The sequence below is a fragment of the Apodemus sylvaticus genome, chromosome 8 (genome assembly GCF_947179515.1).
Source record: "Apodemus sylvaticus chromosome 8, mApoSyl1.1, whole genome shotgun sequence".
Taxonomy (NCBI): Eukaryota; Metazoa; Chordata; class Mammalia; order Rodentia; family Muridae; genus Apodemus; species Apodemus sylvaticus.
In genome coordinates this window covers 110,416,411-110,444,006 of record NC_067479.1, presented here as the reverse complement: position 1 = coordinate 110,444,006, position 27,596 = coordinate 110,416,411, and the positions used below count along the sequence as shown (strand labels likewise).

At 43.7% G+C, this 27,596-nt stretch overlaps 1 protein-coding gene across 2 annotated transcripts in view; it reads right to left on the bottom strand.

Annotated features, from left to right (window-relative positions):
* Positions 1-27,596, bottom strand: part of Ptprg (protein tyrosine phosphatase receptor type G) — a 680,693-nt gene that overhangs the window by 476,216 nt on the left and 176,881 nt on the right. The window lies entirely within an intron of this gene.

Sequence of the window (27,596 nt, the reverse complement as noted above, 5' to 3'; positions counted from 1 at the left end):
AACACCTCGCTAATAAACTCATATTGCTCTGGAGGAAATGTTATGCCCATGACCTCAAGGGAGGGTAACTAATGCAGAACTCCATAAACACAGGCTGTAGAAAGTGATGTCCATTCGCAGATGGCAGTGTGCAGAAAGGGAAGGAAAAGAGGACACTGGGGAAACCCGAATATGACTGCAGCTGGGGATGAAGACGCACATCAAGAGTCTGGGTATCCTGGCCAGGATGTGGTGAAGATGGTACATCTCTGGTATCTTCTAGAGAGATACCAGAATCCTGAACTTCATCTTAACACACTTCTAGAAACATGAGACCAGTATTCTTTAAACCAGTCAAGGTCATCTGACAAAAGACACACCCAACACACGTGCATACATGCACATGTGCACACACAAGCACAGTGACATCCTGTGTACAATGCTAGAACAGCACACAAGTAAGACCTAAAGAAATTTGAGTGAGCATGGACTGGATTATAATTTCCTTTCAGTGAGTGTAGTAAGTACCTCAGGCCAGTGGGATGGGTTAACAACTGCTAACAACAGGGCAAACTGGTTATGTGTCACACAGAAACTCTGTCCTCTGTACAATAAGGCTGAAAATAAAAGGATTACTGTATTCATTTCTACTTTCATTTTTATCATGTATATGTATATGTATGATGTATACACATGTGTATGTATGATGTACACATGTATGCATATGTATTGTGTACACACATGTGCATATATGATGCACATGCACATGTGTATGCATGATGCGCACATACATATGACATATATGCACATGTGCATGTATGACATATGCACACGTGTATATAATGTATACACGTGTATGATGTACACACATGTATGTATGGTATATATACTCATGTGTATGTATGTGTATACACATGTGTATGTATAGTGTGTACACATGTGTATGTATAGTGTGTACACACATGTGTATGTATGACATATACACACATGTGTATGTAGTTGCAAAGCCACACATGAGAAGGCCAAGGAAGACACTGGGTACCCTACTCTACTGTTCTCTGCCTTCCGTCTTTGAGCTCTCAGCAAACCTAGGGCTAAGCGGGTTGCCAGCAAGCCCAGGGACCGTCCTGTCTCCATACCTCACAGTACTGGGATAAAGGACATGTGAGCGTCCACCCACTGCTTTTAGGTCAGTGCAGGGATTTGAGTTCACTTCTTCAGGTACACACAGAAAATGAAATTACCTACTGAACCATCTCTTCATCTCCTAAAATGTATATCACAAGGAGGACATTCCCTAGAGACATAAAAGAAAAATCTAAAGGACAAACAGGCCCTCAGAGTTCCCACATGCAGCCGTGAGAAGCAATCAAAGGACAAAAAGAAGGCTGGCTCGCTCCACAGGGCTCTGGCATGGGAAGGGGCCAGGCTGCATGCTTTTAGTTTGATCTGTAAATCAGTGTACTCATCGATAAAACAGGTTATTAGATTCACCAGTCCTCAGATCCAGTCCCTGAGTTACCACAGGAGTTTGTTTCTGAACCATGATTACAAAATCAAAAACAAAACACCTTCATCAAGGACCATCCAAAGCAAAGGTAAAATATGAAAATATTTAAAACCACTCAGACTTAGAAAGAAAAACCAGCCACTTGCCACCTACCCCGACACATTCTGACTGCCTCAGGAGGCTACTGAAGAGCACAGTTATTAAAATGCAAAGCAAGCGAAAAATTATTCCTTCCTGGGAAACGTTCTCAGCAGCTGCACAGGACAGGGAGGGGCAAAGACAGAATCCAGCCAGCGTCGCACAGAAAAGGTGGCTTGTGCCTGGTGTTATTTTCAGCCAGCACTAAAGGAGTCCTTAGCACATTGAGAGGATGATTAACTTGAGGTCACTTTAACATTGCGTGTGATATTTTGGCGGATCCACACAGTAGGCTGGGTGAAAATGAAGGCATTAATACTTGAATATACCTGAACACTCACAGCCATAGCTGCCCTCCCTGGGTCCCGCTTCTGAAATCAGGCTTTCCAACATCAAAGTCAATACTCTTTTCAAGGCACATGCTATGTGGGCAAGGCTAATCTTACTAGAAATAACTTAATTTCGTCAAAGAAAAACTCAAAAGTCATAATTCAGAAAAATACTAAAATTGTCCAAATTTACAAAACAAATTCAGGATTTTTATTGGGGGAGCTTTGGGTGAGGTCTCCTCCCCTCCCCCCCCCACACTGCCTTTCTCATTCTTTTCTTGCCGTGTTGTTTGCGCCTATGTGTTTTGTTTTTCCTCTGCAGTCTCACTAGGTGACCAGGCTAGTCTGGAACATTTAATCCTCCTGCCTCAGGGCCAAGTGCTAGAATTATAGGTGTCAGTCGGCCATTGGAGTGAATTCCTTCTTCTTCGTTCTCCGTTGTCTCTGTTCCTTTGGTCCTTTCCCCTTCTCTCTTCTCCTTTTCTTTTTTGACTGAAGATCAGAGTGACACAGAAGCAGAGACAAGGGCCCATTCTTACACGCTTCCTGCTAAGTGCCTAACTCATGACAACACCAGGCACTGAACAGCATACCTAAGGGTCCAGGGCTTAGCTCCTCAGTTCACGAAAACATAAAACTCCATCACTGCCAAGAATGATACTAACAGAGAGGAAGCCTTTTTCTCAGCCTGAAGGGGAAAACAGACAGACAAACCTTTGGCTTAGCTAAGACCACAGGAAGTGGCAAACTAAAAGAAAAGCAATGGGGAGAGAGCTGGCCGGTGACCTGCTTGCTGTGACAGTGTGGGGACCTGGCTTCAACCATGTTGAATCCCCACTTGGGGGGGGGCGGGGGGCGGATAATAGGCACATAGGCTGGCCAGATCAGCCTAGTCAGCTAACTCCAGGCCTTGGAGAGGCCAGTCTCAAAAATGAATGGCAGGTTCCTGGGGAGTGACGCCAGAGGCTGCCGTCCAGCTTCCACATGAACATACACCTGCACACACGTGAGCACACACCACATACATAAACACAGAAGACTGAAAGGATCCCAGTCTCCCAGAGCTGGGGAGCCGTCCATCCGGTCCATCCGCGCCAACCTTTTCTTTGCCTTTGTTAGTTAAAATTCTGCATAAGCTCTACCCCACAGTTACCTGGCAACAGTCAGGTAGGCCTGGAACACTGTAAACGGGGCTGCTTGCCCCTCCTTTCTCTTTGTCTCTTACTCTCTTGCCCTCTTGGGCTCTTCCTCCCCTTCCCTTCCCCCGTCTCCCCACAAGGCCATGGCCAGCCTCTACTTCTATACTTTCTCCCTCTCTCTGCCTTTCTCTGTCTCTACTACCCTCTAAACTCCCCTGCCTATGCCCTAAATAAACTCTATTCTGTTCTATACTGTCTTCTATACTATACGGTCGTGTGGCCGGTCTCTCATGGAGAGGGGATGCCTCAGCATGGGCCCACTGAGGCACCCCCTTCCCTCACACCTCACCACACCCCCATAAAACATATATTAATATCTCTTTATCTTCCTATAATCACGGCAGTTATGTGAGGGAGAACCTAACATTTATTATACCTAACTCTAACACACTGCCTGCCACCAAGCAGACTTCACTGGTTATAAGTCTCATCCTAATTTCAGTGGTGTTCAAAGAGGGGATGAAAACTTTTAAAAAACACCCAAGTAGAAATGGGTGTTCAAAGAGGGGATGAAAACTTTTAAAAAACACCCAAGTAGAAATGGCATCCTTATTTCAGAGATTTCACCCTGTGACAAGAAGCCCCTCATGTCTGGGGAACCTGTGCCTCAGGAAGGACGCGGTCCAGTGAGGGGAGCCATGCATTTCACAGGTGAAGGGAGCTGGACTTGAGGACCAGCTCGTGAGCAGCCAGGCCCAGGTGTGTGAGAGCATTAGCCTGGTTCCTGGCTTGAAGAGCCCCAGAGGTCAGGAGCACAGCTCTGCCTTTACCTCCACCCTCCACTGAACTTCTTATCTGTAAGCATACGACACTGGTTCCGAAGAGGAACTGTCTAGCGGCTGGGGGGTGGCAGTGGGGGGACACGAACACAATGGTTTCTCAAAATCATAGGTCACAGGGGAGAATTTCCTCGGTGAAGGCTGAGGACCTGAATTCAATACCTAGAGTCAGGAGGAGCAGGGGAGGGGGAAGGAGGAGGAAGAAGGTGAGGAGGAGGAGGGAGAGGAGGAGGGAGAGAAGAGAAAGGAAGAGGGGAAGGAAAGAAGAAGAGGAGGAAGGTGGGGAGGAGGAGGAAGATGCAGGAGAAAGCACCTGTAACTAGAAAAGGTGGCGAGTGCCTATAATCCCAGCACTAGAGAGACAAAGGCAGGTGGAGCCCTGGAGATACCAACAAAGGAACCCTGATCAGCCAGCTCTAAACCAATGAGAAACTAGCTACAAAAAAAAAAAAATACAAGTGGTACCTGAGACTTCATCAAAGTAGTCCTCTAGCATCAAAACACACATGCACACACGTGCACCTACATACACAAGAACTCATATGCAGACACTGAGGTTTGTTCTGAATACTTTTGTAGAATTAGTATTCACCATAAGCCCTGTGTTAACTCAGAAGGGACAGGCAAGAGGCAAACAGAACCCTGGCTTTGTTGTCTGAGGAAACTAAACAAAAGCAAGTTAGCAGGAAGAACAGAGAAAGCACCATGTTTAGGCGACATATTCAAATCCTGGAAGACTTAGATTATTCACCAGCATGGCCCTTGTACTACAGCAGATAAAAACATTTAGACTCAAAGAAGAAAGCTACAGAGATGTGTAGCAAAAGTCCAAAGACGAGTCCCCAGGGCCAACGCCACGCCCAGACTGGCCTGCACGCGTGGAGCGAGTGCTGCTGGCTGCCCCGCTTCTAGGGAACCAAGTTCTGCCCACTTTGGCTCCTGCACCACAACTATCAGGCCAGTGGGATTTGAAGACTTCTATTAGCTAAGCACAGCATCAGTTATTAATTATGAGTCTGACTTGACTCATGGAAGAAGAAAAAAATAGCAATAATCTGTTTTCCAAGACAGTTTTCCACATTCTTCTATTTCTGCAGGGAAGGGTAACGGGTGACAGATGATCAGAAACCCCACCAGGAGGAAGTGGTGTGCAGACTGTGAGAACAACACAGGCCAGGACTTCCCTCTCTTCCATCCTGCTCTGTCAGTTACCAAATGGGAAATGCTCTCCGGTCTCCCAGACCCGTTATTTTTGTCATCCATATTCTGATCAGATGGGTCTGAACCATAAAAGATGAAGCAGAAATTATCAAGTGTAAAGTCATCCTTAGAGTCACCCAGGAGACAGGCAGCTGGGGACTCCTGAGTGCCTCAGTCAGGGTGAGAAGGCTGGCCCACTGGGGGTGGTCTCGGGTCCCTGAGAGACCCTGAGCTGTCCGTGTCAATGAGGAAAGTCTGCTGGGCAGCAGAAACCATCCTTGAACCATTTTCCCTCCCCGTGAAGCTAGGGATGCGACAATCGCTTCTACCTACTGCTGCCTTGTGTCCCCCAACCCACTACAGTGGACGGAACTCCTGACCAGAAGACTTTCCTTCTTAAGGTGCCTTTATCGAGGTATTTTATCACAGCACCAGGAATAGAAACTAAGTCACTCTTCCCTTCTCACAGGGAAGTTTCGGTCATCTCCAGGTGAGTTCCCACAGCTGAAACCAGGTTAAGGAACATCAACACCCATTTCAAAAGCTATAAACAACAAAGCCGTCCTTATAACCTGATGCATTTTCTCATTTTTTTTTCAGCGCACACAACCTATAGATGATGGTTATGCATAAGGGAACAAACACCCCATGTTTTAAGGACGTTTGCATATTCCACTTGGAAGCAGCAATCTGCTGTGGGGTAAGCAAAGCACGCTATCACTGACATCTTATATTTCAATTTCCTTTCCGCCAAAACAACAAAATATTGAAACAGTTAACATCTGCTCAAAGACCTAAGAGACGAGCGATTTCAGAAGGCATAGGCAGTGTGGTGACTATGGAAAAAGTCAACTTCCATGGGGGACAGATATTTGAAAGCCTGACCTATTATGTAGGAAAGGACAGACAAAATGCCAGAAAATGTATGTAGGGGAAGCTGAAATCATAAACAAACTGAGAATATTTAAATGAACAGATGGCAAGAGAAAAATAAAGACCAGAATTTCAAAAATAATAGTAATGCTAGCACGACCCTTAAAAATACACCCAAACAGAAGCCACAAGAGCTAATTGTAATAAATTCTATTCTGATTTTTTAAGGAAGAATGAGGGGTGGGTGATAAACCGAGGGAGAGGCAGGACTGAGATGAGAGACTGATGGAAAATAATCTACAGAAAAGATGAGGCAGTTGTACTAACTCACCAAAATGAGCCTGCAGCACAGACCAGACACTCCAGATCGGCGACATTACCGCCCTGAGCCTGTCACCTCCCTCCCAGCAGAATCAGCTTACTCCAACACGGTATCTGGTAGAAATAACTGTAACATGCTTGAGGAAAATATCAGATTAGCTGAAGAATCAAAAAGATGTTTGTTTATGTATGGCAGGGGGAAGCAGAACAGATGATGTTCTCGGCTGCTTTCCCACATCCTAGGCAAACCCGGGATCGCACTCCTTTGCGCTGAGAGGAAAGGAGGAAGGGGTGGTTGTGCGAGGTCTGTGGACCACATCCAGGAAGATGCACTGAAGACCCCAGCCATCCCTAAGGGAGGTTCTATGCTGGTGCTAGTAGCTTACCACTTTGTTTTGGGTTTATCTTTATGATTTTGGTTGTTTGTTATCACTCGTGAACTGGAGAGATGACTTCATCAGTAAAATACTCATTCTGCAAACATTTCCAGCATTCATCTTTTTTAAGGCAGTATATGGGGCATGCATTTCTAATGCTGTGCCCGGCAAGCAGAAATCCCTGGATTTCAATAGACATCCAGTCAAGCCGATCAGTGAATTTCAGATTCAGTAAGAGCCCCTGTCTCTCCCAGGAACATTCTCTTAATTCCAGCACTGAGAAGAGAGAAACCAGTAAATCTCTGTTACTCTATAGCTACTAGGGGCTACACAGTTAAACCTTGGATCAAGTAAAAACTGAAAAACAAACAAAATTGGAGAGATAACTCAGTGTTTAAGAGCACTAGCCCCTATTCCCAAGGACCTAGGTTCGATTTCCAGCACCCACATGGCAGCTCACAACCATCTGGAATTCTAGTTACAGGAGACTGGATACCTCTTCTGGCCTCTATGGGTATTAGGCACTCAAGTACTATATAGACATACAGGCAGGCCCAACACTCATATGCATAAAATACTTTTAAATAATAATAAGATTAAAATGCAAAAAAAAGAGAAAAATTTAAGAGAAAAAAAAAGGATGGAAAGTAATGGAGAAAAACAACCAGCTCTGACCTCTGGCCTACCAACACACACACACACACCCACACACCAACACACACACCAACACACACACACACACACACACACATACACACACACCAACACACACCAACACACACACACACATGCACCAACACACACATACACACACCAACACACACACACACACACATGCATGCATGCATACACTATCAATCAATGATATTAGCTGAGTGTGCTGGCACACAGCTGCTTTCTCAGGACTGAAGAAGTGGAGGCAGAAGGACCTCGAGTTACAGAGGAGCCTTGGCCCATCTTAATCTCAAATAACGAAAGTAATAAACCAAAAACATCATGTTGTGTCCACTTTATCAGCTTCTCAACACCTTCCTGAAAGCAGACAAACAACCCACTGACCATGGAGAAGGCTGAAGAAAATTACGGAAAACGACAAAACACACCTGAAATTTCAAATGCAAAATCCTGAATCCTGTGATCAACAGGAAGACATTGTGGGAAGGCACAAGACAGAATAAAGACAGAGGCCCAGCGTCCAGACGTTCACAGAGCCCGTCCACACTTTGGTTAGCCTCTACCAATGTAAGGACACAGCTCCTCTTGGCTCCCTGCTTGCCCAGAGTCTATGGTCTGACATCAAAGCACCCTATGCAATAGGAGCCCTGGGAGTTCTGAGCACAGAGAACAACAGGATATCTAGAACTCGGCTCCACTTACTATAAATAAATATACACGAATAGGTGTTTCTCTGCCTTCCTGCTCCCTTAAAGGATGGTAAAACATCAAACAAACCAAAATTGAGATGAGATTCAAATAAACTAATGAATAAATAATGCCTCTAAAAGCAAGTGTGAACCTCAAACAATTCCCCAATTAGCACTGATTATGTAGTTTCCAGGACAGTCAATAAGTACTGCAAACATTACAAATGATTTTATTAAATGTGTAGCAAGCCTGGACCTGTTATCGCCAACCTTGGGCTCAAACAGGTAATCTAAGGAATAAGATCATCTCAGTACCGAAAATCACTCGCTGACACTAAATCTAAGGCTCGAATAACAGATGTCTAGGAGATCATCTTTGCATGAGGAAATAATTTTCCAGTCTCTGTGGGAGCAAGCCTGAATTACAAGTCTAAGATACAACATATTCTAAATACCCCAGGCAAATGTTGTCTTTGTTTTTCCTGCCCACCGAGAAATTATGGCTTGTGCCTTCTCAAAACTCTCCTCAGAGATTGAGATCTAACAGCTCAGGATCAATTACAGAGAAATATAAGAAGATGCCAAGTCAAATAAAAAATTACAACATACTTCACTCCTGTTTCATTAATAATTTAGCAATATCACAATTATTGATTAGACAGTTGTTATTTGAAATGGATAGCCAATGCCTTATCTTGACAGAGTATGAGAGAGAATAAAAGAGATGTTGATTTGTAATTCATTATAACCAAGAATTTCCTTGCAAATATGCAACAGATCAAAAAAAATCAGATTTTGCACATACTTCATCTAATTGACACTCAGACAGTTATCAACAAGTCAATCACGGCCACATGGCAGAGACAAACAACTTACTCAGACACACCTTCCTAGATAAAATTGTTAAATCATGACATGAATGACTGAATTTTAGAAGGAGAAGAAAATCCAGAAGCCAAAGAGATTCAGAGATGAGAGAGACTCTAAAACAGGGTTTGGCCCACAATGCCTCTCTTCTGGTTCTTCATTGCAAGCCTGTGGCTGAGCAAATAGAACCGCACTCACCACCTTACAGATGAACTCGGGCAAACAGAGAAACTCACCTAGAGAGGTTACTTTATCCGGGAAGGTCACTAAAGCATCAGTAGTGACTTTGTTCTCCTGGTTCCTGTCTAGCCCTGCAAGCTCTAGAAAATTCAACATGGAGGATTTTGGTAAAACAGCACAGCGCCTCATCGCGGAGCTTGGTTCTCATCCTAATCGCCGGTAGAAAATTGCTTTTGTTCAACTACAAGTCTGTGATCAATAGAGAGGGGGTAGAGTTGAAGACTTGTCGGTTCTGGGATGAACCATATGTTGGTGGAAGGGGTAAATTTTGGGCTCACCACCCCACAGCATGCTCTGCAATATCAGGAGACAAGGACATTCTTAACAGAAGAACCATCCCCGGCTTCCTGCAGTGTAGGGATGGGCTGCAGCTGCCCTCAGTAGTCTTTTCTAGTGTCCATGTCAGACAGGGTTAAAGGGTCGCACAGTCACCCTCAATGAGTACAGGTAGGCACGGTTAGTTCTGTACACCATGCGTCAAACACTTATCAAACACAGAACACAAGACTCATTAGCCATGCTGGCCGGCATTCCCCCAGGTGAGTGGACTAGGTTTTAAGCATTATTTTTCTTTCACCTGGCATGCAATAAGCTAATCAACTAACAACAACATCATTTGAGAAGGGGCATCCAAAGTCACTATTATTATCTGCAAGCAAATGCCTAGCATAACATTTCTAATTCCTGACCTCTGTACATTTCAAATATAGGCATAGTACCCTTTATATATACCAGATCCTGAAAGGGAAAGAAATCTAAAACATTTCCCAAGCAAGTATTGAATGCAAAGCAGAGAGGAGCCTCAGCATTGCCATCTTTGGTGTCCAGCAACCGTGTGTGCTTAACAGCTGCAGCAGTTACAGCCTGTGTGCATGCCCATGCATGCCTACCCAGCCAGGAGGAGGGTATGTGAGAACAGGGAGGATCTCCTAATCATCTATGTATTATGTATTGCTCAAGAAATAATTTTCATAAACACACGATGGATGCAGCAGAAAAGAGCAGCCCCAAACCACTAGGTGTGTGCAAAATTACAAAGAATGGCAGTGACGAGTCCCAAAGTGACCACATGCCAGCCCAGATGAGAGAGAATGCTAGAGAGAAGAGACTTTACCTAAACAAGATGTGGGCAAACTAGGGACCAGGGTTCAAGTCAAGAAGAAGTGTGTAAATGTATCCCTGGCTGCTTTTGCAGGACAGAGCAGGATGAACGCCACAAACACCATCTGGCTCATGCTGTCGGAAACATTTCCCACCTCACGCTTCACGACAAACCTCTGCAACTCTTGGTTTCAAACAAACTCGCAGGGATTCCAGGAATCCGTGACAGTGCAATAATGTCAGAGTTGGGTTGCAGAGTCTGATATTTAGCAGTTTACCACAGGGCCAGTAGCAGCGCTAAGCAATGTCACCATCAGACATCCCTCATTTAGTGGATGATGCCGATTTCTCAAGGGGTCACAGGTACACATGAAAACTAGCAGGCCTTGTAGATGTTAATAAAAGGCTATCATATTGCTGATCACAAATTATATATTGTGCTATTTGATATAATTAGTTTTCTCTGTAATTCTCTGTACTCTGGTTGATACAATTACAAATAATTGTTACAACCATAGTAGAAATCCTGGGAACCAAAACTTCCTTTTCATACTTAAGAGTAAGCTCTTGTTTTGTTAATGAGAAGGCCCCAAGAGTCACACTGGTGTGGAAACATCTGAACTCTTTGAATACATCACTAGAGCTGTGGGGGCAGAAGTGGTCCAATATGGCCAATTATGAGGAAGAGACAAGAGGTAGAAGGCTCCACTATCAGCAGTAAAGTACAGGAGAAGATTCCTCCCAGTATTCAGACCCAACCACAACTCTTTTAACAGAATTCTCCTGATGGCAAGGAGTCTCATGGAAACCATCATGGCCACAAATACTATGAAGGTAATTCTTGTCATCAAGCAGAACCGCTTTTTAGCCCATCAGGTCAATAAATCAGCCTTACAAGAAGTTTGTAAGAACACATTGAGTTTAACAACTCCACAGGAACCCCTGTGGTAGAATGGGTCATCATATTGGGTATTAAGGTCCCGAACATGTAAATAGAGACACTGTGGTGTTCAGAATCAATGACCAACATTTCCAAGAGTTCCAGAAGGGCTTGATCACAAGCAGACAATGGCCAGCATCGTCTCGCCATGCCTGTCTCAAAGAGGCTCAGGCGAACACAGAAACAAAAAGGAGACAGTTTGTAATCTTAAGAGTTTCACACACACAACCCACCCACTGAAACGGGACACAGGCATGTTTTCCGACAGAGGCTGTGATTTACCACAGCGGCCTGAGAGCCACTCAGGAGCAGTAGAGAAAAATGTGACAGTGGGAATTCCCTAATTCCTACTATGGGGTCTTTAACGTTCCTGGAATTGGTCCAAAGTAATTTCCTTTAACTTAAACCGTCAGTAGAAAATACAAATGAACATTCAAGGTCACTGAAAATCATCACCGTTAATACATTTGCTTCTCTTCCTCCCCACTACCTCCCACCCGACCCCCACCCTGCCACATAAACCCTAGTAAGAGCTTTTACAGGAAGAGCACTGGCCAGACAGCGCTGTTCTTCTCGGAGGTCAGTATGCTGTCTCAGGAAAGCAAGAAGTCCTGGACAATGAAGGTGGTAATTCAGAAATTCCAAAATCATCTGTTCCCCATCTTTTTAAGTTCAGTTATATGAGTACAGGTCCTGTTCCCAGAGGAGCATTTCCAAGGCACAGGGGGAATTTTCCTTCATTTTACCATATTCTAAATCTGCATGATCTCATCAGAGAGTGATTATTTTAAAATACAAAGCTCCAAAAGCTGATAGACACATGTCACTTCTAATGTTTTGAAAAGAAAAATCAGGAGATAAGGATAAAAATAGAAGGACAAGCAAGTGTAGCCCCCTCCCAAAAATAAAAAAGTAAAATAAAAAATGACTATACTTGCGTGTTCTTGACACAACCTAACAGATACATCAAGCTTTGCAAGGGATCGGTTGCCTCCTTCCAAACTCTTCAAAATCTTGACTCTTCAAATACTCTTACATTTGTGCAGTAATTGTAATAACCAAGTAACTGGTTATTACAATTTTTATCTTTAGAGATAAAAGCGCAGAACTGGAAAGGCTGAGACACTTCTGAGACGGCTCACGAGGCCCAAACACTGCACCCACTCAGAGGCCAAGCCCAGGCATAGTCTATGCTCTCTTCTCAAACAGTCAACCAAGAAGAAAAACAGCAAAATGAACTCTGCATGCTCAAAGGATGCAAATCCTCCTCTTTTCCCAGGCTGAACACCCGGCTTTGAGGCATCCATCACACCACCCACTTCACACCCCTGCAGATTACAGGGAGGACAGTTTTTAATTCCCCAGAGAATGGTAAGGAAATGCCAGAGACACACAAGGCTTTACTAGAGCCTACACTTGACATTCCCCTAAGTTGGTATCTATTTATAAATAGCAGGGCTGCAGCTTTCAGTGTTAAGGGACTATAGAGAAGGGGCAGACTGGGGAGAAGAGGTGGGAACATTCAAATCAGAGTAAGTATAGGTTCCAAAAGAAGGGAAATGGGGGCTGAGAGCTGTAGGGGCTTCTAAGTGGGTACAGGATGAGGGTGGGGCCTGGGCACCAACCCCAGGACACTCAATACATAGTCAATCTCCATCCCATCAGCGGCTCATCAATTCCTCATCGCTGGTAATGTGGATCTGAACATGAAGACTATGTATCTTAGGGTTGGAAAGGTGGCTCAGTCTGTAAGGTGCGTGGCATATCTGAGAATGTCCCTCAGCATCCTCATTTAAAATGAAAAACTGGGGGCACAGAGGCATGCACCTGTAATCTCAGGGGGGGTTGGGGGGGGGAGCAGATGCAGGATGCCAAGGGTGGCCAGCCAGTATAGCAAAATTAAGAATTCCAGGTTCAGTGTAAAGTCAGCAGGTATGACTCTTACAGATGCTCCTGTAGAGAACTTGACTTCAGCTCCCAGCATACACGCATAAACACCAGTAACTCTAGCTTCAGGGCGCCTAAGGCCCTGCAATGGCCTCTATGGTTAACTGTGGGCGAGCAAACACACACAGACACATGCATGGGGAAGACGGAGGGGGAGAGAGAGGAAGGGAAGGGGAGGAGAGGGGGCTTAAAAATAGTGAGATAAATTAGGGAAGAAGCCCCTGGCTTCACATGTATGTCAATAAAATGTTCTATTAGTTAGGATTTTTTAAAGGAACAAATAGGCTGTGGCCTCGCTGCCCCAATGATGCTGTCTACCAACAGAAAATAGACGATCCAGTAGCTGTTCATTCCACGAGGCTGGATGTCTCAGCCGGTCTTCAGAATATACCAGAATCACAGCGTAGGTTCTAATGCCAGAGAAGAAATGGATCTGCCAGAAAGGGGGCGGGCAAAGGGCAAAAGCTTTCTCCTCCATCCCCTTTATAGAGGCTGCCCCCAGAAGGTGTGGGCCAGATTAAAAGATCTTACTTCAAAAGATCCCTATCAAAGGTGGATCTTTCCATTTCAAATGACTTAATTAAGAAAACTTGCTTTGCAGGTGTACCTAGCCTCTTGGGGTTTAGTTGATTCCTGATATAATCAGGTTGACAACCAGTATTCCTGAGTCTCTCTCTCTCTCTCTCTCTCTCTCTCTCTCACACACACACACACACACACAGTCCATTTTTATATGTTGTAAAGATTGCACACTGAGGTTTGTCAGCATAAGAACCATAATGCTTATGATTTGATGCACGCTTTTTGATGTCTTCCCACTTTATTTGTCCCTAAAGGACATCTGTTTATCAAGCACACACACAGTCAGCTGAAGCAGGGGCAAAATAGAGTAAGGATACTTTATACAAATTATAGAGCTAATTTAACACCAAAAGTTCTCTGTTACCAGAAACAGGCGGCTAATGGAAATCTAAGGATGTGGGGAGGACTTTAATTAGCCTGAATTATCTGGATAATTACATTGATTTTTCCTAACGTAAATCCATTCTTAATTGGTGAAGTTAATTATATAAATATATATCTCTTCTACGGTGTTCTAGATTTTTCAAACCAAAGAGTTTTCAGTAAGTGTTCAATTACGCACTCCATTTTACATTTGTATAAACAAACCCCTGGTGTGGACATGACCTAAAAAAAAGCACATATATCTCCTGAGCTGTTCTCCCTCTAATTGCATCATTCGCAAAACCAAACACACCAGAGGTTAATGTGCGGAACCTATACTTAATTCATAGACGCGCCTTGGAAAAATGGTAAGCAGGTGCCTGTTAGAGGCAGAGCCATGAACACTGCTGTACTGTTCCTGCATGTAATTAGCCTCTTCCCCCACCCCAAGCTATTTATAAATGCATAAATATACCTGTGCTCTACGTAACAATGACAGGCGGTGACAACATATTGATATACAGTGCCACTTCAGAGTTGGAAATGAATATTTCATTAGCTGAGTTATCACTGCTGGGTTACGACCTTCAGCTCTCTAATTTTAAATTCATCCGCTTTCAGACTATTAAGCTGTTCTTGAACACGTCGTAGAAATTACACAGGTAGAGGTAAATTTTCAAGGTAATTTCCAATTCCAAAAATGGGGTCAAGGATGAGCATACTAAATTCCTAAAAAGAACTCTGTCTTGCAATGAGAGCTGATGGATCGTGGTGGGTGCTAATGGTGGTTGATTCTGTTTGTGACCATGGGAAGGTAAGAGAAACAGATCATGTCAGCGCAATGGAATTAACACACTTCTGATTCCTACGTACCTACCAGAGGAGACTTAATAAGAGCCAACGACAGAGATGCCCACCTGAGCGGCCTGGCCTATGCATGTCCAGTGCTGAAGCAAAACAGAGAGGTCATCTCTGCCTTGGCCTCTATCGCCTGACCCGAAGTATCCTGCCAAGCATAAAGATGATTTCTTACATTAGTTGCTCCTCTCTTCTCCCTCATTCCCAATCTCTTATCGGCTTGCTCCTATTAAAAGCACATCCCTTACAGAAAATGTGGTACACTTACACGACAGAGTACTACTCAGCCATTAAAAACAATGACTTCATGAAATCCACAGGCAAACAGATGGAACTTGAGAATACCATCCTGAGTAAGGCGACTCAGTCACAAAGGAACAAACACAGTATGTACTCACTGGTAAATGGATATTAGCCCAAAAGTTCAAAATACCCAAGATTCAATGCATAGACCATATAAAGCCTAAGAAGAAGGAAGACCAAAATGTGGATTCTTCAGTGCTTTTTAGAAGGGTGAACAAAATACTTGCTGGAGGAAATATGGAGACAAAGTATGGAGCAGAGACTGATGGAATGGACATCCAGAAACTGTCCCACCTGGGATTCCATCCCATATACAGCCACCAAACCTAGATGTTATTGTGGATGCTGGGAAGTGCTAGCTGAGGGAAGCCTGATATGGCTGTCTCCTGAGAGGCTCTGCCAGAGCCTGACAAAGACAAAGGTGAATGCTTGCAGCCAACCATTGGACTAAGCTCAGGGGTCCCCGATGGAGGAGATGGAGATGGGACTGAAGGAACTGAGGGGTTTTGCAGCCCCACAGAGGGACAAACAGTATCAACAGGCCAGACCCCCCAGAGCTCCCAGGGACTTGACCAGCAACCAAAGAATACACATGGCACTGGCCATAGATGTGGCAGAAGATCGCCTTGTCAAATGTCAGTGGCAGGAGAGGTCCTTGGGCCTAAGGGTGTTCAATGCCCCAATGCAGGGGAATGCCAGGGTGGGAGGGTGGGGAAGCACCCTCATAAAGGCAGGGTGAGGGGCGTGGGAGAGTAGGTTTCCAAAGGGGAGACCTGGAAAGGTGAAAACATTTGAAATGTAAATAAAGAAAATATCCAAGGAGAGAGAGAGAGAGAGAGAGAGAGAGAGAGAGAGAGAGAGTGAGTGTGAGAGGGCAGTTTTTGTGTCTCACTGGAACGCAGTGTCAACAGAATCAGAAATGTACTCCGGCATTAAAACAAAAAAAAAAAAAAAAAGCTGATTTACTTAAAAAAAAAAAAAAGCACATCCTTGCATAATAAAAAATATCAACATACGGCCAGGTATTGAAGAAGTAGTAGAGGAGGAGGAAAAGACTGCCCCTTGATAGGCACTTCCTGCTCAGCCAAGGAGTGTGAGCCCTGTGTCTCTAAGCCACACCCACTCGGTGGCACCGTTCGGATCATCTCTGGGAACAGAAGACAGAAAGATACCAGAGCTGATGGCTCCAATCACAGGATCTACTCTCGTGTTCTCTAAAGCTTCCAGAGCAATGACATCCCTTACCATCGTGCACGTCTGACCCCTCCTAACGCCTCTGCTGCATACTGTTCAGCACTGTCCAGGTTGTGAAATCTCAGTGTTTCCCCTCAGTTAATTCTTAATTTCTTCAACAGCAAAAACTTCAACAGTCAAGGAAAAGCAAAAAAAAGTCAATAACCTACCAGCTATACAGACCCTTCTCATGGTTCTCCATCTAGTATGAATGATCAGCCCCGCATGAGGGCCCTTAGATCTCTTCCACTGGTCAAGATCTCCCATGGGACACAGCATGAGCATTTTGCTCTCCACCTGATTGCTCAAACTTCTCTACTGCAGGAACAGGACATCACCACCATCTCCAATCCTGACATGATGTCAATGTCAACATTCAACATCCACCATCCGCAGCCCTCTTCATCCACAATTCAGTATAACTCATCAATAGAAACCCTTCCTGTCCATTACCAACACACTGAGTCCTCCAACAGCATGGTCATTTCCCTGCCCTCGCCATCTTTCATGATGGAGTGCTATAAAGGGTAACTATAGCATGTATTCCTTCCATGAAAACCTCAATGTACGCTAACCAAGAACTTCAGTACCCAGAAGGCCTAGCACAAAGTCAACAATCAGTAAGTTAACAGACTGAAGACAGTGAACTACAAGCTGAAATGAACAGCAATCAGACCATGAAAGGCAGGGCAGATGTGGAGAGGCCGCAGATGTAAGCATCCTGCCTGCAAGGAAAGCTCCTATGGCAACAGATGGGCGGGGCTGCAGTTTCCTGTCCTCATTCAGTTTCTGTGTGCTTTGCATTAGATTTGCTTCCTGTGGTGCTGGGGATAGAACCCAGCATTCCCACATCCTGTATGGATGCCCCAACTAACTACGGGCTACACCCTCAACTCCTATTTTACAACTTATTATACACGAAGGTCTTACTAAATTGCTGGGGCTGGCCTTGAATTTCTAATCCTCCTGCCTCATCCTTCTGAGAAGTTGAAATTAATAGGCCTGTGCTACCAGGTGTGACCTATTCAACATTCTCTTCTAGTCTTCATCTCAGTAGAGTACTCTTCATCTATTGACAAGGTCACTGACTCAGTTCCTTCAACTGTCACACTTTCTGGGTCATTAAACACTATTATTTACCTACATATCAAACTTTATATACATCACACTTTGAAAATCAACAACTGGTGAAGGATTTAATGCTTAGTAGCAACTGAAATTTAGGAAGGCTAGGTTCATCTGCCTGGCCTAATGATTCAATTTGCTGCCAGTTCAATTTGTTGATTGATACAGGAGAAGAATATCCCGATAAATAATAAAACACTGCCTTCACCTTAGCACTGATTGGCCTGTCGGGTCCTCGTGTACTTTGGTGGGAAATAAACATTTGATATGGAGGACACCGAGGAAGCACAGACATGACTGGGCACAGTGTAACGGAAACAGGGATAAAAACAAGAGGTTACCCTCGTGGCCTTAGGAAGTCAAAGAGAGCTGTTCAGCTCTGCCTCTCTAATTCAAAGACCTGAAATAATTACTCATGAGTCATGTCGAGGCATGGCTGGAATAGTGTTGACCCAATGAGGCAGCGTGGTCATTACAGCCTGGACAGAAGCCCTGACAGATTTACATTATGTTTATTTAAAAAGAAACAAGCAGATCAATGAAATAATGAATTCAGTTAATTGAATAATTGACATCTTTATAACGGTGCAATTGAAAATCAGCTGCCTGTCAACAGTTAGGGATGGTACTATTAAACCAATAAAAAGCCTGCTACAGACAAAGGTCACTCTGAAGATGAGGATTTTAAGTGGGAAGCCACGTATCCATTTCAAAGGCATTGATCTTCATTACTCAGAGTGGTGTGCGCCATTAAAAAACAGAAAAGATTGGAAATAGTTGAGTGGACGCACCATCAAGCCAGTCCTGGTTTCTGTCTACCATTCAGCTCTTGAGTCTGAAAAGTACTCACAGTTAAATTATTACATATGGAACAATTGACAAATTCCCTCTGTCTCACGATGCTGAAGCCTGTGAAGCCCACCTGCCCCTAACACTGCTACATTAAAGGGATCTTTTGCTTGTTTTGTTTGTTTTGTTTTGTTTTGTTTTTAGATAGTGTCTATGTTGTCCTAACTGGTCTGGGACTCTCTGTGTAAACCAGCCTTGAGTCTTGAACCCACAGAGATCCACCTGTCTCTACCCTCTGAGTGCTGGGATTGCTACTGTGTACCACCATGGCTCACTCTACACTTTTTAAATATATATGGAAGGAAGGACTTGCCTGAAACAGCATCCTTGATCCTACAGAGGTCACCAAAGAGACGTTCTAAGCATTCTTTTCATGCCCATTGGCTTTCTGTTTCCTTCAATTAGTTAGCAGACCAACAATATCCACACTAGCAACTCTAAAAACTACAGAATTAAGTTCTTGCCAGTTCCCCCCTGGAGGCACTGCAACAAGAGCTCCTGCCTCTGTTGAGTTAACAAAACATGTTTGGTTAACAAAAATTCCATTAACTTATAATTAATAGCACATCCTCTAGTGGACCACCCTTTACAATAAAAGGGGTGGACACACACTCACATTTTAATTTCACAGGTCCTTTATGTGTGGGTTTAAAGCTAATTGACTACACTGTCTAAGAATTGAGTCTTTCAAATAGTTAACGAACTGAAAACAAACTCTTAGATCATGCATGCAAATTCAATTCTCAGGGGCAGAGAATATGCTTGACTGAGTTCAAGATTAATATGAGCAGCAGGGACCCCGCAGGCAGAGGCGTTAGGGATATGCACCAACCTGGACTCTGTCCTTCACCACTTCGTTCCACTATGTCTTCTCAGATGTGTGCACACTAGGACACACAGTATTGTGTGAAGGTATCGACAGTGCATTTTTAAAATGAAATTCTTAAATTTTTACATGTTAGAAACCAGTTTGGAGAAAATAAAAATTCAGGGCAAACAAAATGATTTGGAGACCAGATGCAGCCCAAAGTTAGAAAGAATCTCACTTTGCCAGTGACTCCATTCACAACTCCTAACAGTTTCACTAAGCATTGCAAAAATACTTACTGAGGGTACAACTGTCCTCCCATGCCCTACAACAAGGTTTGGATATTTTCATGTTCAGCAACTCCTTGTACCTTGATTATACTTCTTAATGACCCTGACACTGTCTTTCAATGACAAACACTTAGGCTTCACATGCAACTTCCATGCATGGCGATAACGTTCTGTGATTATCATTACATCCTTCTATTATATTTTTCTATAGGTGAAATGTCTTAGCTTAAGATTCAAGTACCAGTATGTCATGTAGAAGATGACTCCACATATGATGGAGTAGAAGGACAAGGGGGGCAGGACTAATGCATCACTATGATTGACACACTCTGATCCAGCAGTTATCTACTCCCATAATCTCTGTAGCTTGCCAGATACCAGTGGATGGTTGTGATTAGAAATGAAAGAGGGAAAGATGGACCTGAACCTACCAGCAATGACACCCCTCTACTCTGAGCATACTCTACTGACACTAACAAAGAGCTAAGGCTAGAGAAGTTAAGAACCCAATTTTCTTAATGCAAGATGGTTTTGTGAGCTGTCTACTTTCTAAGTTCTGCCTAGTCTATCTAGAAGAGTACTTACATAACCCCATCCCTCACCTATCTGCATCTCTGCGGCAGGGGGGATGTGAAAATAGGCTTACTTTTAAGGAAGAAGTTTAGTCACTGCTCCCCAGGGGCAAGACAATTGTGATGTACAGTGCCAAACCCCAGGCCTCAGGCCCCCAACATCCACGTGTATAATTAGGAAGGCAATTAGGAGCAATCACATTCTTCTGGCCAATTACTGCTTCTCCCAGGGAGTCTCACTCTTAAAATTAGACCAGGAGTCAAAAACCTACTTGTGCAGCGTTATCCTCTCCACGAGGGTGTCTCAGAGGACCTATCAGATGTTCCCCTAGTTTACTTAGCTTCAAGCACTCTCTGGAGAATGTAGGACTCTACATACACAATCTCCTAATGTATTTTACTCTCTGGCCAAAATAGAAGCATCTCAAAATAGCAATTGGACTGGCCAGAAGATGCAGTAACTTCTAAGTTGGACTGAGTTCCAAACTTCTGAGATAGAAGCATGTTCTTGAGCTGATGAAAAATTAAGAGTGGTGATGACTGTGAATGCTTACTGCTGGGTCTTAGGGTAGTAGATCTATCAGACAGGGTATCAAGGCCCAGTTTCTCCTTCCTCTAAGACTCATCCCATATCGCTGCCTTCCCCTCCACTTTATTCCAGCTTCTGCCTTCTGATGCTAGAGCTCTCCAGGAGACTACTCTGTATGGTTTTGATCTTGCTCAAGGTTCTGTGATTACTCTTGCCACACAACACACACCCACTGCTACTCTCCACAACGATCCTCTTAGTTTTCTTCATCGCTGCACTACAGCCTGCTGCTTGTGGCATGCTCTAAACCTGCTTGCCACAGTGATATAAGAAGATGCATTTCAGAGAGGAGGAGAGCAAGCATCTGTAGTATGAATGGTGACACGGAAGCTTTCTTTTGAGTGTTCTGTGTGTCAGGTATTTGCACAAGACACTGGTGATGAATGGTACTTGAAATCGTAAAAATCTATAACTTTGGCACTTCAAGAAAAAAAAAATAGACAAAGTCATGGCCTTCAAAGCTCTTTCTTTTACAAGAACCTTTCTTGACAAGGGTTACCAGGATAGCTAGGCAATCATGTCCCATAAAACTGATCAACTGCTAATTATCTCCACACATGGTTCAGAACACACATTCAACTCCAGTGACCATCCTCAGAGAAACTTATACACTCTTTGACCTATCCTTTTTTTTTTGGCCTTATGTTCCCACTTTGGCACTGTAAACAGTCCTGGCATTAAACCTCTCTCTTTTGTATCTCCCAGGTGCCTGCTTGCCCCAGCTCATCACATTTACTGTCCCACCTTAAAGAGCACTGGGATCTTGTCGGTCCCTCCACAAGACTGTCACTGCCTCCTCAATCCTGGAAGAAGCCAATGCAGCTTGATATCTCAATGTGCCAATGTGCTTTAAACAACCAAACAAGAAAGACACTGCCACCTTATAGACGTTTAATAAAGCCTGCTGAAAGGAGAGGGAGAAGATCAAGATGGAAACAGCGATTTTCTCTGCCTACATTGTCAGATACATGAGTCACTAGCCACATGTGGTCCTTAAATCTAATCCTAATCAAATTAAGTCCATTTCCTCGGCCACGTTTGCTGGATTTCAAATGTTCAATGGTCACAGGTGGCTAGTGGCAAATGTGTTAGCCAGCAGAAAATGGAACATCTCTATCGACATAGAGTTCTCCTGGCATGTGCTGAACAGACCTTCATAAAATAAAACATCCATGTAAACATTTTATTACTTATTGACTAAAAGAAATGGTATTTGTAACAAATACCTATAGAGACACTTGATTCAACTGAATGCTTCAAGTATTTATGTAAGAATTGTGTGTGTGTGTGTGTGTGTGTGTGTGTGTGTGTGTGTGTGTGTGGTACCATGTTAAAAGCAACAGAAGAATATAGGCTTAACCCTGACCCATAAGAATTTCACTAATGACTGCACAAAGCAAGACAGCCCACCAGTCCACTACCAGCTAGGTTTCAGAGTCAAAGTAATGCACAAGGAAAGCAATACCGGCATGCAATCATTAATTCAAACTGGAGAAGGGAGTCATATTCATACTTTAGCAGCATTTAGGCAAAGAACTACTTTTTGCACTACTCCTTGAAGAGAAGGAAGATCTTAAGAGACAAGTTGAGCCCATCCAAGATTTAAAATGTGTAGAAAGATTCAGCTGCAGAAAGACTGGGAAGAATAACAAATGTCTTTGGGTGCTAAAGAAAGAAGTTGAAAAGAGGCTGTGGCAAGGCCTACATATCCAGAGGACAGAATTCCTTCCATGGGAAGATTGGTTCGAGCCCACAAAGGTCAGAGGGCGCTTGCCGAGCTCACCAAGGCTACCTTCTCTACTTCCCTATGCACAAGGGAGCCAATGTGATCAAGAAGAAAACAGTAAGAACATAGGCCACCTGGCCCTTTTCATAACCATCAGGAATGAAATTGACAAAGAAGGAGGGGAGATCTATGGTGGAAGTGTCTATTCAACAGAACTGAAGTAAAAATTCAGATAATAATGAGAAAGGGGATACAACATCATTAAAAAATATAAGGATGTAAACTAAGCCCATGGCTTTCATTCAACCTAAGAGAACCATGGCCAAATAGTTAAGGATTTGTCAGCAGTGCCATTTTCTCAGTGGAGAGGATCACTGCCCACAGCACAACTTCAGTAAAAATGCTGAACACGTGGAATTCGCAGACCTGCACACTTGGAAGCTGGACTTCTCAGTCAAGAGCATGTCCACAACGTGAATCATTTATTTATGGGGACGCTGTTTTTTTAAGATGGCTGAGCATAAGACTTCCATATATATATAAACAATAAGTCCCGCTCTCCAAAGGTCTGAAGAGCCAAAGAAGTCATGAGTGACTGTATGAAGAGAGGACAAGGTCCTTTGTAGGTGGGCACTGTTGACACTAGCATGGCCATGTCAAGGACCCATGCCTTAGACACATGGGAGCCACAAAGCCTTCCTCAGTCAGACCAGGGTGTACACAGCCTTCGTCTGGTCCAGTGTGGCGGCGGCGGCTGCTGCTACTCCTTCAGAGCACACACCTTCCCGCCCCAGGTTTTCTGTGCACTTGTGTCTGTTTTTCTTCATTTCCCTGTGGCCCCAAGTCAGGCTTCCAGGACTAAGGACTACTAGACACAGCAAAGGGAAGAATTTTATTATGAGACAGACATTTCTCAAGCAATGCTATATGAGGAGGAGGAAGAGGGGGAGGAAGAAGGGGGGAGGGGACAAAACCAGACCAAGATTCAGCATACGAAGCAGGCGGGGGAAATCTGCAAAGGTTGCTACCGTCTTGTAAATTTTAGAATGTTGAAAGAATTGTCTTTTTTTAATGTAACACATAATCATAATGTGAGCAAATATCTTCACAGGTGGGGAGAGAACTCACCTCCTAGGAACTGACAGCTAGACAAAGCCTAACGAAAGTGGTCTGTCTGGCTTGCAAATAGATGAAGTGGACCCTAATGACATTCTTAATTTTGGGACAGGTCAGCAGAATGAATGACTAGGTCCTCCGGGCATCTGGGCCAATCTTGTTTTAGCCAGTAACCTCTGTGGGGCTCTGTCAGCTTAGGTTGCTGTTGTTTAGGTGCAGGGGGACAAGCATTGCATGGCTCTTGCAAATGCTAGGCAAACACTGCGTAACTGAGCCACAGGCGTCCTGGCCCTGCCTTTTCTGAGGCAGAGCGCTGCTATGCTGGTCTCAAATTCACTTTGTACTTTGTGTCTGCTAATTCGTTATTCCTACCTCTGCTTCTTAAGAACTGAGATTACTGGAGTGCACCACACCCAGATGCTCACTTTTCTTAAGATTTAGTAACCTGCAGTAAACACAGGTGGCAACTGAAGCAGACAGCTCCCAGTGAGCATCCTTCTGAGGTACCCTCTGCTCTGACTCTAATTATAAATTATAAAACAAATAATTGAGACACAGCTACACTTACACAGAAGACGAAGGCCTTGAGAGCCGCATCTCCCCAGGGCACATGGGCATAGGGCTGCAGGGGCCTACTGCCATCCTCCATGACTGACAGGCTTACACTACAGCTCTAAGACCAGTTCCCACAGGTTTCATCTAAAAGCCCAAACTTCAAATAACAACAAAACAAAAACAAGCAAACAAACAACAAACAAAACTAGAGGGCTGGAGAGATGGCTCAGGGCTTAAGAGCACTGGTTTCTCTTCCACAGGTCATGAGTTCAATTCCCAGCAACCACATGGTGGCTCACAACCATCTGTAATTGGGTCCAATGCTCTCTTCACATAAAGTAAATAAATAAACCTTTAAAAACAAACAAACAAAACTAGACTTAGAATCTATACATCAGGAACCACCCAAGGACAGACACTCCTTCATGTACTGCATAGACTAAGATGAAATTCTCACATTTTAGGACCTTTCAGTCGTCAAATACATTTGTGCTTTCCTTAACAACAAAAAACATACACTCTTTCTTGAGGGTCAGCAAAATGGTTCAGTGTGTTAAGTTGCTTACTGTCAAGCCTAATGACCCAAGTCCCTTTTCAGGGACAAGCATGGTGGGAAGAATAAACTACTCCCAAAACACGTCCCGCCATGGGTAATTTAATTATAAAGGTTTCTGTAAGTGACACATTTTGCTGTACTGTGTCTGATTGAAATTGACTGAAAGACTGCAGTCTTAGTCTCTAAGCCATGTAACAGAAGACTTGAAGCATTTCCTAAGCATCCACAGTGTGGTCGGCCAGGCTACAAGTTTGCAAGGACACAGTGGTAAGCACTGGGCAGGCTACTTAACTCTGTGACCCTTAATGTCTACACCAATATCGCAATGGCCATCCCCTGTCCTACAGGGGCCAGACAACATTCCTCAAAAACATTTAACCCAAAGCAGTACATGGTGACTTGCTCAATGACCACCTCCAGTTCCAGGTATCAATCCCACAGCGTCCCCAGAGCATTCTACTCAAGTCTTTCGATTGTTTGTTATTGGTGATCCGTTCTTTACTTTTCTTCCTCCTCTTCTTCAATTCAAGCAAAAAATCGACTTTCAAACCTAACAGCAGTCCAGAAGACAACAAACAAGACAGACACTCTCTCTTTTAAATCCACCAGCTAGTAAATATCCTATCTCCTGGGCACTGAGGAGACGATTCAGCAAGTAAGAGCACCAGCTACTTTTCTAACCATCTGTAACTTAGTCCTAGACATTCTGAAACCCTCTTCTGAATCTGTAGTAAGGGCAAAACACCCATATACATAATTCTATCTCCTAAGTCTCTAGTAAGGGATATTTATCATATAATCTTTATCACATTTTTGCTGAAAAATATTTTGACTGCCTCTCTTTGTCCAATATCCTTACAAAGATGTTAGAGAAATACTTCCAATGCCCTTAAACACAAACCAGCATTCTACTGAATAACAGCCAGTGAGAAACTCACTCAGGAGACTCACCTGCATGCTTTAATTTGGGAGCTTGGTAAGCCAACAAGTGTTTTAAATGCTGTCTCTGTCCACACAGGCAACAATTCTGAAGAGCCTAGTCTTGGAAGTTATAGGAAAAACAAACAGCATAGCCCTATGCCTCATTTTTCCAACCATCTCACATACAAAATTAAAAGCGCACAGATATGGGGATGGTTTTTGTAGTGCTATGGGAATATCAAGAATCTGGATATAATGAAAACTTTCCCAGTAATAAAATTCTCAAGTAGCTTATAGTAATGGATGGATGATATTAAGTCACTGTTTAAAAAAAAAGGATTTGTATGTACTGACTCAGGGGGTATCTATACATAAAATATTGGTATCCACAAAGAACATGTGTGTGTGTGTGTGTGTATGTGTGTGTGTGTGTGTGCACATCCCTGAGTGTGCACCTGTGTGCATGTGTGTTATGCAGGAAGTTAGAACGGGTACCCTGGGAAAGAGGACAGGAAGACATATCATTTTGCCCCCTTTCCCAATGATTGATAAAAGCATGCTAATGACAAAAATGTTTTGAAAGTTATAAAGCTGAAGATTAAAGAAAAGAAAAAACTGATGTACAAGGTTAAGCAGATCAGTGACACATTTTGACAAGCCTACACATCACTGTGTTGGCAGCAATACAAGACAGCTGATGAACCAGGAAGTCTAGCTCAGTGGTAGACCACTTGACTAGTGTGCTCAAGACCCTGGAGCTGGGAGGAAATGAAAGTGTGGAAAACTCCTCTGAACTCCTCAATGGGTGCTTCAAGGGTTCAGAAGGACCAAAGACTCTCTCTTTGTTCAATTCTTACCTGAGCTATGTAACTTTCCTTGAAATCCTAGCATCAACCCTGATGGGGACCATTAGAATCCCAAGAAGGAAATACAAGAGGACATCAAAACCACCAAGATTCCCATACCTACTTGAGCTGCTCAAAGCTACTGTGACTTCAGGGTGGGTATGGGGAGGACATGAAAGAAGTATTGTTTTATTTTGTTTATCATTATTGTAAACACAAGACATTCACAGGAACATATAAAGCTGAAATGGGAAATAGAAATTGTGTAGGCGGCATTAAGTCTTTTGGGGTGTTGGCTTTATATCTGATCTCTGTGGCAATTAAACGATGAACAAACCTAGTTATCAAGGTCCCAAAGGCTCAAGTAATAAGTGGATAGCTTCCAGTGATCTTGAACTGTGATCAAACACGTAGGCAGAAGTCATGTAGAAAGACTGAATCCTATGGGACAAATGAAACACAAAGAACTATAACAGAGAAAAAATATTTTGAATTCCATAAAAGGCTTTGTCTGTTCATTTGTTTGTAAGACAAAATTTAAGGGAGAAAAATCTCAAGCTCGTGCAACCAACCCCTCGGTCTTGCCATCTGAGGAGTCAGGGCAGGCATGAGCCAAACACAGAGTAAATGGCTTGGCGTGCTCTCTGACCTCCACTCAACATTATGGGAACTGAAAGCTTCATTTTCGGAAAATGTCAAAGCTTCGTCATCATGCATCTTATTTTCTCCTTGTCCTGCTGGGGGAAGCTCTCTATGCAGTGTAGAAGAAACAGATTTCAATCCCTCTCAATTGAACACAAGCTTTGCTCTCTGCCAACCGCAGCAAGCCAAGCAAGCAACCTGAATGAGAATCTGCAGAAGAGCAAGAGCAATGGAGATGTTGTGTGCAGAAATCACAGCCAAGAAGTGGAGCTCTCTCATGGTGAGTGTGAGGGGGGATCCCACCAGGCAGAATTGAAGACCCCCACACACCACATAGCAAAAGTAAGTAGAGGTGCGAAGAAAAGGTCCTAACCATCAGCAAGGAAAGATGATGCCTATATAATCAGATGATAGTGAAGGGGTACCTTTCATTTTCTCCGCCCCAGCAAATTTAAGCAGTCAGTTTTTAATTGCATTAAGACAGTAATTCACTGTGCTG